Below are 10,351 nucleotides of genomic sequence, written 5' to 3'. Positions count from 1 at the left end.
GTCTCTTCTGCTCTGGTGAAGAGCCCCTGAAGGGCTATGTACTGCCAGCATACATTGGAGTAGCTCAGTTCCTAACTAGGATCAAGGGACTAAAAAGATGGCATAAAGCCCTACCTAGGTGGGTCCTACACCAAGATAGTTTGGCTGGACTTGAAAATGTGGCACTTAAGTCAAATCTGAAAATCAAGTATATATTATACTAAAATTAAGAGGTAAAATGATTGCTTATTGCAATCATTTTACTTCTATAATGCTTTATCAATGCCACTGTTACCCAGTCATGATGGTTTCTTAGGACCAGTGGTTTATTATTGTTGTGTTTTTTTTTTTGTATTCATTGGTCTACTAGATTGCATCCCTTAGCTCACTAGTCACTGGAATGCACTAGTCACTAGATTTTCAGTATACCGTGCCTTCACTTAGTGACATTGGGCACATATGAATGTACATTAATTTCACTACAAACTGTGGCATTAATAAATAAAAACAATGCAGTACCCCTTTAAAAAAGGAGCACATTCTTCAGTTAAAGAAAGGGCAAGGTTGTTAAATAAAGAAGTAGGAAAGATAGACCTGGGAGGAAAAGGAAGGGGCAGGAAAATCAGAGGAGGAAGATGAATGGCCAATTAAACCCATAGTGATACTCAGCCTCTCCCTCAAATATGAATACCGTAATAACTAAATGTAATTAAAATGCCACACAGAATGAAGAGGCAAGTGGGTGCAACTCCAAACTTTATTTTCAGATCTCCATTGGTCAGTGGGCACTAACATAGTCTGGAGCAACACAGTTCTTTGTACTGGAGTTATATGCGAATGGCTGAACATATATAATTCACAGTAAAATGATTAAAACAACAAGGCAATCTTAACCATTACCAGTGTGCAATATGGTGCCACACATCCTTTCAGTTTTGGTTGAGTCTTCAGCAGGTACAAGGCCCTCACACATCTGCACTTTCTTTATCCTAAAGCTGTTCTTGTGCGAAAAAACGCAGTACTTGCTGTTAAGGCAAATCTTTCATTTTGTGAAGCAGGTTCTTAAGGCAATCAGATCTTTTCAGAGCACTGAACACCAAGGAAGTGAGCGTGGTGGACAGTCATGTCCTTTGCAATATAAAATTTAGGGGGCTCCTTCTCGCCCTGTTAGCTTGTGATTGCTTGGATGGGTCGTTGGCTTCTCTCCCAATCCCATCCTTGCAACAGCTTTCAGGTAGGTTGCTGAGGGGGTTCTGGTTCTCGAGGCCTCTTTGCTGGAGAGAGAAAATGGAATTCTCTTCTCTATGCGGCAGAGAACAGCTGAAAAGCGATATCTTTTTGCTGCTGGAAGTCAATTTGCTAACACTAAATAAATTGCCCAAAGGATAAAGGCCAGATTTTTTCTGATATCCATTTTTTACATTAACAAGAACATATCAGGTTCTACATATGACTCATAAAATAAATGTGCTACATAAACAGAAATAAACTATAGTTGTAAAATTTTTCATTCTGTACCCAAGCATGACAAATCTAGCACTCCATGCAGTTCATAAATAATGGCAGACATACCACGGTTACCTTTTTTTTTTTTTTGAAAAAAATATTGGATGAAAGATGCTTGTACTTAATTTTGACATGCTAGCTTTGCAGGTGAAATGTGACTGAAGGTGGATACAGTTCTACTTCCTATTTCATTCCTGTTTTGATAGACAAAAAAGGAAGCTAAGGCAACCGAGGACAGGAGGAAGCACTGAAAATATGTACAAACATGAGAAGATATGAATCTGCTAAGCTTACTTCATGCTTTGTTTTTATAGTCACTAAATGTGTCAAATCTAATCCAATCCCATAGAAAAGAAATTGAAATAGTTCTTTTATGGTACCAGCACTAATTCCACAAAAGGAGCATACGCTTTTCTAGGACTTAATGAAGACTTTATATTGAACCACTACACATCATTTTTAAAAAGTGTGCTGGCTTAGTTCCAAGAATCCATGGGCTTAATTTTAGTTACAAATGAAATAAACCACTTCTCTTTTTCCAGATTTCTGGATTGTAGTGATAGCTGAAATAATGTCAAGTGTTAGTTCTCAAAACTCCTAGGCTGGGTCTACACAGTGTAGTTTTCCTGGCAGACTTATGCTAATGAGCAGCCTTGAAATTGAAAATGGTGACTCATTGGCATGGTCCTGCATCTCATTAGCATAGCCATGCGAGAGCTCGGTCTTGGCAAAGGGCGATGCTGGCAGTAAAGAGGCTGTGTGAACGTGCCCCTGCTGGCAAAAGTCCCTCAGGCATAAGGGTCTGGCAACAGAGGGACTTTTTGCTGGCAGGAGCACGTCCACATGGGCTCTTTACTGCTGGCATCCACCTCTGCTGAGACTGAGCTCTTGCACGACTATGCTAATGAGCCACAGGACCATGCTAATGAGCATGGATCTGCAGGAAAGCTGCGCCCTGTAGACCCAGCCCCAGTGATTTGGAACCTGGGTAACTTTTCTGCAGTGCTTTTTTTTGTGCTGGTACTTGCTGGTGCTGAGTACCTGTACCTCGGCTGCCCCAGCAATGGGGATTGGCTGGGGGTAGGGGAGTCGGGAGCCTGTGTCTCTCTCTCTCATTTTTAAATAAACAAAAAAAAAAAAGGCAGGGCACTTTGCCCTTTTGGGCAGGAATACATTAGGAATGAAACTTTGGGTCTAAAGCCTGTAAAGATTTCTTCACATGGTTATATTTAAACATGTGAATAGCTCCATAATACAATGTTGCAGCTTACTTGCTTAAATGTTAAGCATATGTGTAAGTTTTTATAACACCAGAAACTTAATTACCATCTATCAGTGTACAAAGAAACTTATTGCAACGTAAATTGATAACGTAAGTCAATTTTTAAAATCAAGTTTCTTGAGTGGCATGAAGAATATCACCAGGTTCCCTCAAGCCTGCATCTGTAGCTGCCTTTTCCCCTTCACTTCATGGACTGTCTACAAAGTTTGTGATTTGACACTCTCTGTAATAGAGCAGTAAGGATGGGAAAAAAAAAGGAAATATTTTAGAAAATAGATCTATTGGATGTTTAGACTTCCTACTCATTTTGACCTCCAATAATAAAACAGAAGTTGTTCTCTGCCACTATTTGGCACATATTTGGCTTAATCAGGATCACCCAATCAGGTTTTCTTTGTGGGGTTATCATTGAAAGAAGCAAGCATTTGCCAATAATTACCACAATGAGATATCTGAGATTCCTCAGTTATTTTCTTGTTCAAATATGGGGCAAAACTGTGGTATTTTATTTATGACTGTGGTATATGTTGGCAAATACAGTCTATGTAATGGCGTCCCATGGCTGTTTTGAGTAGAGACGGAAGTGAACAAGCTCACAAACAGCACATGGCCGTGTTCCAGAAGTTAACATTAAGAATTACCCTTGAGTAAGTCTCTAGATGCATATTGCATATTTAGTATTGCTAGTACAGTGGTTCCCACCCCTGCAGATGGGACCCCTTGCTGCCATGCCAGCCCCCACAACCTCCCAATCTGGCTTACAGGGAAAGGAAGGAAGCAGTTCTGCATGCCCTCCTCCAGCTGGGAGAACAGCAGCACAGGAAAATGCTCACCTGGAGGCTTTCCCACAGTTCCCATTGGCAGCTAATGGGAGCAGCAGGTGGGTGGTGGTGGGGAGTGCGGAGCCAGGTAAGCACTCCCCCATCGCTGTCATGCACCCTCCTTCCCCCTCCTGTCCAGACCCTGCCACCCATTCCCCTCCCATACCCTCTTCTGCCAAGCCCCCACACTCCTGTACCTTGCCTTCTGCTCATACCTTGAACCTCCATCTGCACCCTGCCAGACACCCCCTACCTGGAAGTCCCCTCCCTCACACTGAACCCTTCATTTTGGCATCACCTCAGCCTAAGGGTCCCCAGTGTCTTAGCTCTTGGACCCCAGAAGAGTTTATCTGGCCTAGGGGAAGGCCTGAATATTGTCCCTCTTTCCCTCCTTCTACCCATAGGGGGCTGTAGTGCAAGGGGAAGGATGTGTCTCAGTCAGGGGCCACATCAGCGAGGGTTGATTTTTGTTTGCTTTACTCCTCATTTGTGTGGCCCCAACTGATTTTTCTTGTGGGTCAATAATCCCCAACCTGAAAAAGGTTCCCCACACCTCCCATAAATAAACCTTTTGTTTTGGACATAACATTTTACTTTATTTAAAAAGAAGTGTGGTAAACTAACATGATATATGCAATACGATCTATATAGACACCTCCCTTATGTCATAACTGTGCACTTATGTTTTTATGCTCCAGTAGCTTAATATGAATAATTTAGTATGTAAAGCATTTAGAGATCAGCAAATCCATTCTGTTGTCATGGGTGGTTGACTAGTGGTTCACAGAAAGTTTAGCCTTAGGCTGCAGGCCAAAAGTTTGAGAACCACTGCTCAAGTGTAACGTCAACTTAATAAGAAAGTAATTGTGTTAAACAGATAGAATATATAGCATGTAGCTTTGATTTTCCACCCGGAGCTGTGTACCCATCACATAGCTCTTAATCCATATAAAATATGTGAGATGGTCATTGACTTGGTATTTGTTATATAATGCAGAATACATTTTCCATGCAGGATAATATGACTCCTGTTAATGGGAATAGCACAGATATGTTGGCTAACCTGTAAGTTTTCAGCTTATTCCTGTTCTATTTTATATCTGAATTAAATAGTAGCTTGGAAAAAAAACAATTAAAGACATTAACATTTTCGTGTAAGCATTTGATGAGATTTCATTCATTTGGCACTGTCTTTTGCATTGATAAATTCAGGTAGGTCAACTACAATGCAAATGTCAGACTGATGAACTGAATCAAATGTCATGTAATTTTTCTACAATTCTATTCTGCAAAGAAAACCAAGTCTTGGTTCAAAGCAATCATGTTTCCTGTTTTGGATAAAGAGCTATGTAGTTTCACAGTGCAGCTCCGGTGACAAAATTCCATATATTGTATAAGCAAGTACTCTACAAGCCTGTACTTGGGGAAGTTCAATGATCAGGAAAATGTTTTATAAATTGCCCTTTATTAGCATATCAGTGTCCTTTGTAAATATGATTGTGTTCTCATCAAAGGCAGCATAATGGCAGCCGCTTTCGAGTGGTGCACCACCCATGTAGCCGGGGGCCTTTCGAAATCACTCCCAGGACTTTGAAAGCCCCTTCTTGTTTTGGGAAGAAGGGGCTTTTGAAATCCTGGGAGTCATTTTGAAAGACCCCCTACGCACTATTCGAAAGTGACACTTTTGATTCATCGCAGCTGCCATTATGCTGCCATTATGCTAATGAGGCACCGCATATTCATGACAGCACATTCATTAGCATCTTCCAAACTCCCTCATTAACATGCCCCTTCCAAAAGCATGGGGCTTGTGTAGACACACCCTAACTGTGAAACTCACTGCTACTGGAAGAGGAAGGGCAATTGAGTAACTGGCAGATTGTAATATCAAGACAGAGTGGCATACACAAGTTGCAGTAGCAACAGAACAGAGTTATGGAGAAGTTCAGCTGTGTGAGTGGAGTGGAGGTATGGAACAGTGAGAGAAGCCTGGCCTCTTCTAAAGTTTAGTGCAGACAAGGTAGCAGTTACAACAGTTTGGGAAGAAAGCATTTGAACAGAGTGGCAGGTTCTGTTGTCCCTATTATAATACTGCTATGCCAAGTATTCCAAAATAATGAGTTCTTTTAATTTACCTTCTGAGTTGTGAGTCTTTAAGGTACACTTGGGCCATCTTTTCAAGATTTTCTCTGCAACCGTGAGGTCTAGATGTTGAAATCTGTATATAATTGAAAAATAGCAGGTAGCCGAGCCTTCAAGGAAAACAAGTGTTTACCACAGATTGATGAGAGTTGCAAATGTAATGTCTGGTTGGCTCCTGGACCCCCGACTGTCACTGAACTGCATGGTAGCACAGCTGGATAGAAAGGCCTTTTCCCCAGCTCTTTTCAGTTACATAACTAAAATAAACTCTCCTATGTGGCTTTTGATAAGTAATACAGATTTTATCTTCTAGGAAGAGTACGGCTATATCCTCAACATGGGGCCACCTTTGATTCCCACTGAGAAATTTCATGTAATGGTGCTTCCTGCTTCCTTTGCATTGTCAGTCATAGAGAAAGTATAATTGCTTCAGATGCTTCATGGTCCCCTTAATTGTTTCTGGACACAATACATTCATATGGATTTTGATCCATACAGCTCCACCTGATTTCAATCCTTGGTACCAGGCCTATAATACTCCTTTTCTCATCATCATCATCATCTGTGACAAAGCCAATGAATGTCTGAGAAAGAAAACAGTGCTCTAGAGAAAGGATTCTGGACTCCAACACAGGGGGTCCTGGTTATAAATCACTTTGCTATAAGTCTTTTGGCATACAAGTCGTCAAGTAATTCAGGAAAGCAGATTCATAATAAATTGCATTGAGCTGCTCTTATGTCATTTAGGGGCCAAGGGACAAAAAGCAAGGAACATAGCAGAGCTTTGTGGTGGCCAGGCAGCAGGTGCTGGAAATGAGCCCTGAAGTCACAGGGGACCGGTGGCGAACTGGCACGGAGCCAGTTCATCTTTTTCAATTTATTTATTTATTATTTCTATTCTATTTCTATTTACAGTATTTTTTGTGGGTTCTAGGTATTACACACGTGTGAACTGCATGTGTTGGGAATATAGCTCAAGCTAATTACATTATTCCTTATGGATATTAATTCCTCTTTGCAAGTTGTTTCACTGAAAGTTGCCTTATTTAGGAATGTAACCTGAACTTGTAACAAGGACCTCCTGTACTTATTCTGATGGTCCAGTTAGAGGAGCAGCTCTGACCACCTTAAGAGCAAAGTTTATCCATGAATTCATGCAAATTCATGCATACCTGAGGCCATGGAAGATGGGGAGCGTAAGTCCCTGTTATCTTTTTTTTTCCTTTGAATCAGTGCTTAGGGTTTTCTACAGAAACAAAAATCTTATTTTGTAAATAAATATGAAGCTGTCCATTATATTTAGCCTGTCTTTCTCCTGCCTGCGAACAAAAATCTGAAATTTCCTTTTGATCTGAATTTCTATTATGGTGTGCAGCATGTGTCACTTAAAGTTCTTGATTTCCCAAACCCTGGTTTATAGGTAGAGCCCTGCGAGGATACAAAATTGGTATCCACATCTGTAGACAGATGTCCACAAAATTTGCTAGATTCTAGACAAAAAAAAATTTCTATTTGCATCCGTATCTATATACATGATATGACTGGATATAATATGGATACACATGAGTTTGTGGGCTCTGTTTATCAGGTTGTTCCCTCAAAACCTTTGGGAAAAATTGCTGTACTGAAACATCAACAAGAAGTAAACTTTCCTTTTTAGTAACAACATGATTTTTTAGGTCTATTTTTAAATTCATTTTGGTTTGGCATGGCTGCAGCTCTTGTATAGTCTTACTTTGTACTCAGAGTAATGAGAATCCTTGGTAAATCTATTCTGAAGAAGACTTGAAATTAGGAATATCATTTCTAAGTTCTTTTCCAAAGCAATGAACTGTTCCAGAAGTCGTGTGTGTTTTGAAATTCTATATGGAGGTGTTCCAGAGTTCTGCCTTTAGACAGTAATCTGTTACCCGAGTCATCTTGTGAATACATTGCTGCTATCCTGCCTGGAAAACAAGTAGATTGTGGGAAAGGTAGAAAACTGGCTCAAGAGAGACTTCACTGAGATCCTACAGCCATTGGTGTATCAGACTTTATATTGGTTTCTTAAGAATAGAAATACTAGAACTAAGTATTGGGGCGCAGGGAATGATCTTGCAGGGTGCTGAAGGCCCTCAAGTCCTTGGCAGTTAGGGGTAGTCCAACTGTTTCAGAGGCTAAAAGGAGCTGCCTTGAAGAATGATCACAATCAACTTTGCTAGTTTGAAAAGGTTTATGTGAGTGCAAGAAGCCACTTCTTGCTTTTGTTTTGCTTTTGAATGGCTCTGCTGTTAAAAACCTGTATTTATTTTCCTTTGTTGAAAAAGTATGAATAGCATTAGACCTATAATTAATCACATTAAGTGATACGAAAACCTTGAAATGTTCTTTGCATAATTTGTAGTTAAGACTCTCAAGGGTATACGCTTAACATTGTTTTCTGTAATTTACATCAACATGGGAGGAAGATTAGATCTTTAACATAATTACACAATGTTTGGCACATTGTAAAGGCAAGTTTCAAGTGACTAGAATAAAGAAATAACTAAAATAAAAAAAATAGTCTTAAAGGAAACTTCAGTTAAAACACAGATATATATGGTGGTTGTCCCCTCTTATCAGACTATATGAGGAAAGGAGAAATTCAGCAGAGAAAAGTAACTTTCCTTACCTGCCAAATGGTTTTCTGTTCAGCAGAGCCAACACCCTGGACAAATTGGTGTTCCTTCTGTCTACAGACAGGCAAGTAGAAAGACCATCACAGAATTTCTCTCCATTGAGCTTCTCCCTTTAGAGCTCTTCTTGGCAGGTTCCCCAGGTTCCTTAGCTACTATATGCAACAATGGGGGGGGAGAAAAAAACCTTTCAAAACTGTGCAAGCAGAGCAGTCAACAGGAATGTACATAAAACAAGCAAGGGGTAATATTCTTACAGGGAAAATACAACATAGAGCCTTCACTTGTTCTATTCCTGGAAGGCCCTAACAGAAAGCAATTTGGGGGAGCATTCCAGGTTGTATTTTCTCTGTAGAAAACTGTTAAAGGTATAAGGAGGTCTCCTTTTGTGCAGCATAGGCTACAGTTTGAACAGATAAGCTACCAGTATTAATTTTCACTTGACTTCTGCTTGTTTAGGTGCCTGCTGCCAAGACTTTACATCCAAAGGCAGCATCAGATGAAAGTTTTCCTTTCACCTTGTGAAGGAATCTGTCTAGATAGATTAGACAGACGTTTAAAATGGGTACCCAAAAAGAGAATCAATTGTCATGCACCATAGAGGCTGCACTTATGTAAGATGTGGAAGAATCCAAAAAAATAGTGTTTCGTTTTGAGACTGTACATTCATTTATGAAATCACTGCTCTACTATCTAAGCTGTGCATTTTAGAAGCTATAATGACGACAACTAGAAGGCTTGGGCTTGCATACATATAATTCAACAACAGAGGCTTGCTCTTCTGGGTCCTCTTATCTGGTGTTCCTTTTCTGGTCCCTAACTGATGAGTTCTTTTTAAATAATGGCATTTGTTGCGGTTAAGTAATTGTATACTGCTGTAACTGGTCATTAACCAAAAACTTCTGCCTTGAGATCCCACTGAAGTGGTTTCACAGAGGTAGCCGTGTTAGTCTGTTTCAGCAAATACGAGTCTGGTGGCACCTGAAAGATTAACAAATCTGTTAGGGCATAAGCTTGCATGCGATACAACTCACTTGGGGAATTTTAGTTTTTGTACTTGGACTTTAATAAAGCCACATTTTGTTGCCAATCCATAGCATCCTCAATATGCTATATCTTACATTGTTAATGCATTTAAAGTGAACAGCTGTCAAGCTGTTTCGTGTAGCTGGTATTTGTGTGTGAATATTACAGCTCTTTACCTGCATGAACTACCTTTCACTTTTAAAGTAAGCTAGATAATGGAAAACAATTGTCTTTGTAATGTGAAACTGAAGCATTTATTTTATTTTTGTTTGCCAGTTATTCTGGTGAGAAGAATGATTTCCCTCTGCTCTTCTTACCTATTGGGAACAAACTATCCTCTTTAGTGCATTTCAAGTGTGTGTGTCTTCACATCACCATGTACTGCCACCACATTTTTTTGTCACAGCAAAGGCCAATGAATGTTCAAGAGGTATATAAAGGGTCTTTTCAATTTTATAACAGTTCACATGTGAATTTTTAGCAGTTATTTTTTCAGTGTGGTATGGTGTTATCCCTTTGATTACTGTCTATATTTTATTAAAGAAATTATCTTACCAACTTAACTTTCAGTATATAAATACTTGTAAAACAAAACATGCAACTTTTCCTAATAAATACTCACTTGTGGTTTTTCTTTAAAAAAGCAGGGCCTTTTTATTTTAAGTTTTAATAACATGTAATCAAAAACTATTTTACTATTATTACTTAAGAAGTGGTTACTGAAGTTAGACATATTGTGTGACTCATTTAAGTTGTTTGTTTACTCTCATGGGCCCTTAACTTTGACATTGTGTGTGTTATGCAGGCTTTCAGATTCTGAAAGGGTCCTTAAATAGCTAACTAATCATTATGAGCCACCTAATCCCTAACACCCCTCCCCCACGCTCATGCATCTGATAAAGCAGGTCTTGGCCCACAAAAGCTTGTGCTCCAAAATATGT

At 39.6% G+C, this 10,351-nt stretch overlaps 1 long non-coding RNA gene across 1 annotated transcript; it reads right to left on the bottom strand.

Annotated features, from left to right (window-relative positions):
• Positions 1–740: 740 nt before the first annotated feature.
• LOC142012060 (uncharacterized) lies at positions 741–9,898 on the bottom strand. The gene is made up of 3 exons (XR_012645250.1): positions 8,381–9,898; positions 5,724–5,806; positions 741–1,253 (listed from the first exon to the last, which is right to left on the bottom strand). It is a non-coding gene; the product is annotated as an uncharacterized LOC142012060 (long non-coding RNA).
• Between the last annotated feature and the right edge of the window lie 453 nt (positions 9,899–10,351).

This window comes from Carettochelys insculpta, chromosome 4, assembly GCF_033958435.1.
Source record: "Carettochelys insculpta isolate YL-2023 chromosome 4, ASM3395843v1, whole genome shotgun sequence".
Lineage (NCBI taxonomy): Eukaryota > Metazoa > Chordata > Testudines > Carettochelyidae > Carettochelys > Carettochelys insculpta.
The sequence above is the reverse complement of the archived record's forward strand: the minus strand, read 5'-3'. Positions and strand labels throughout refer to the sequence as shown.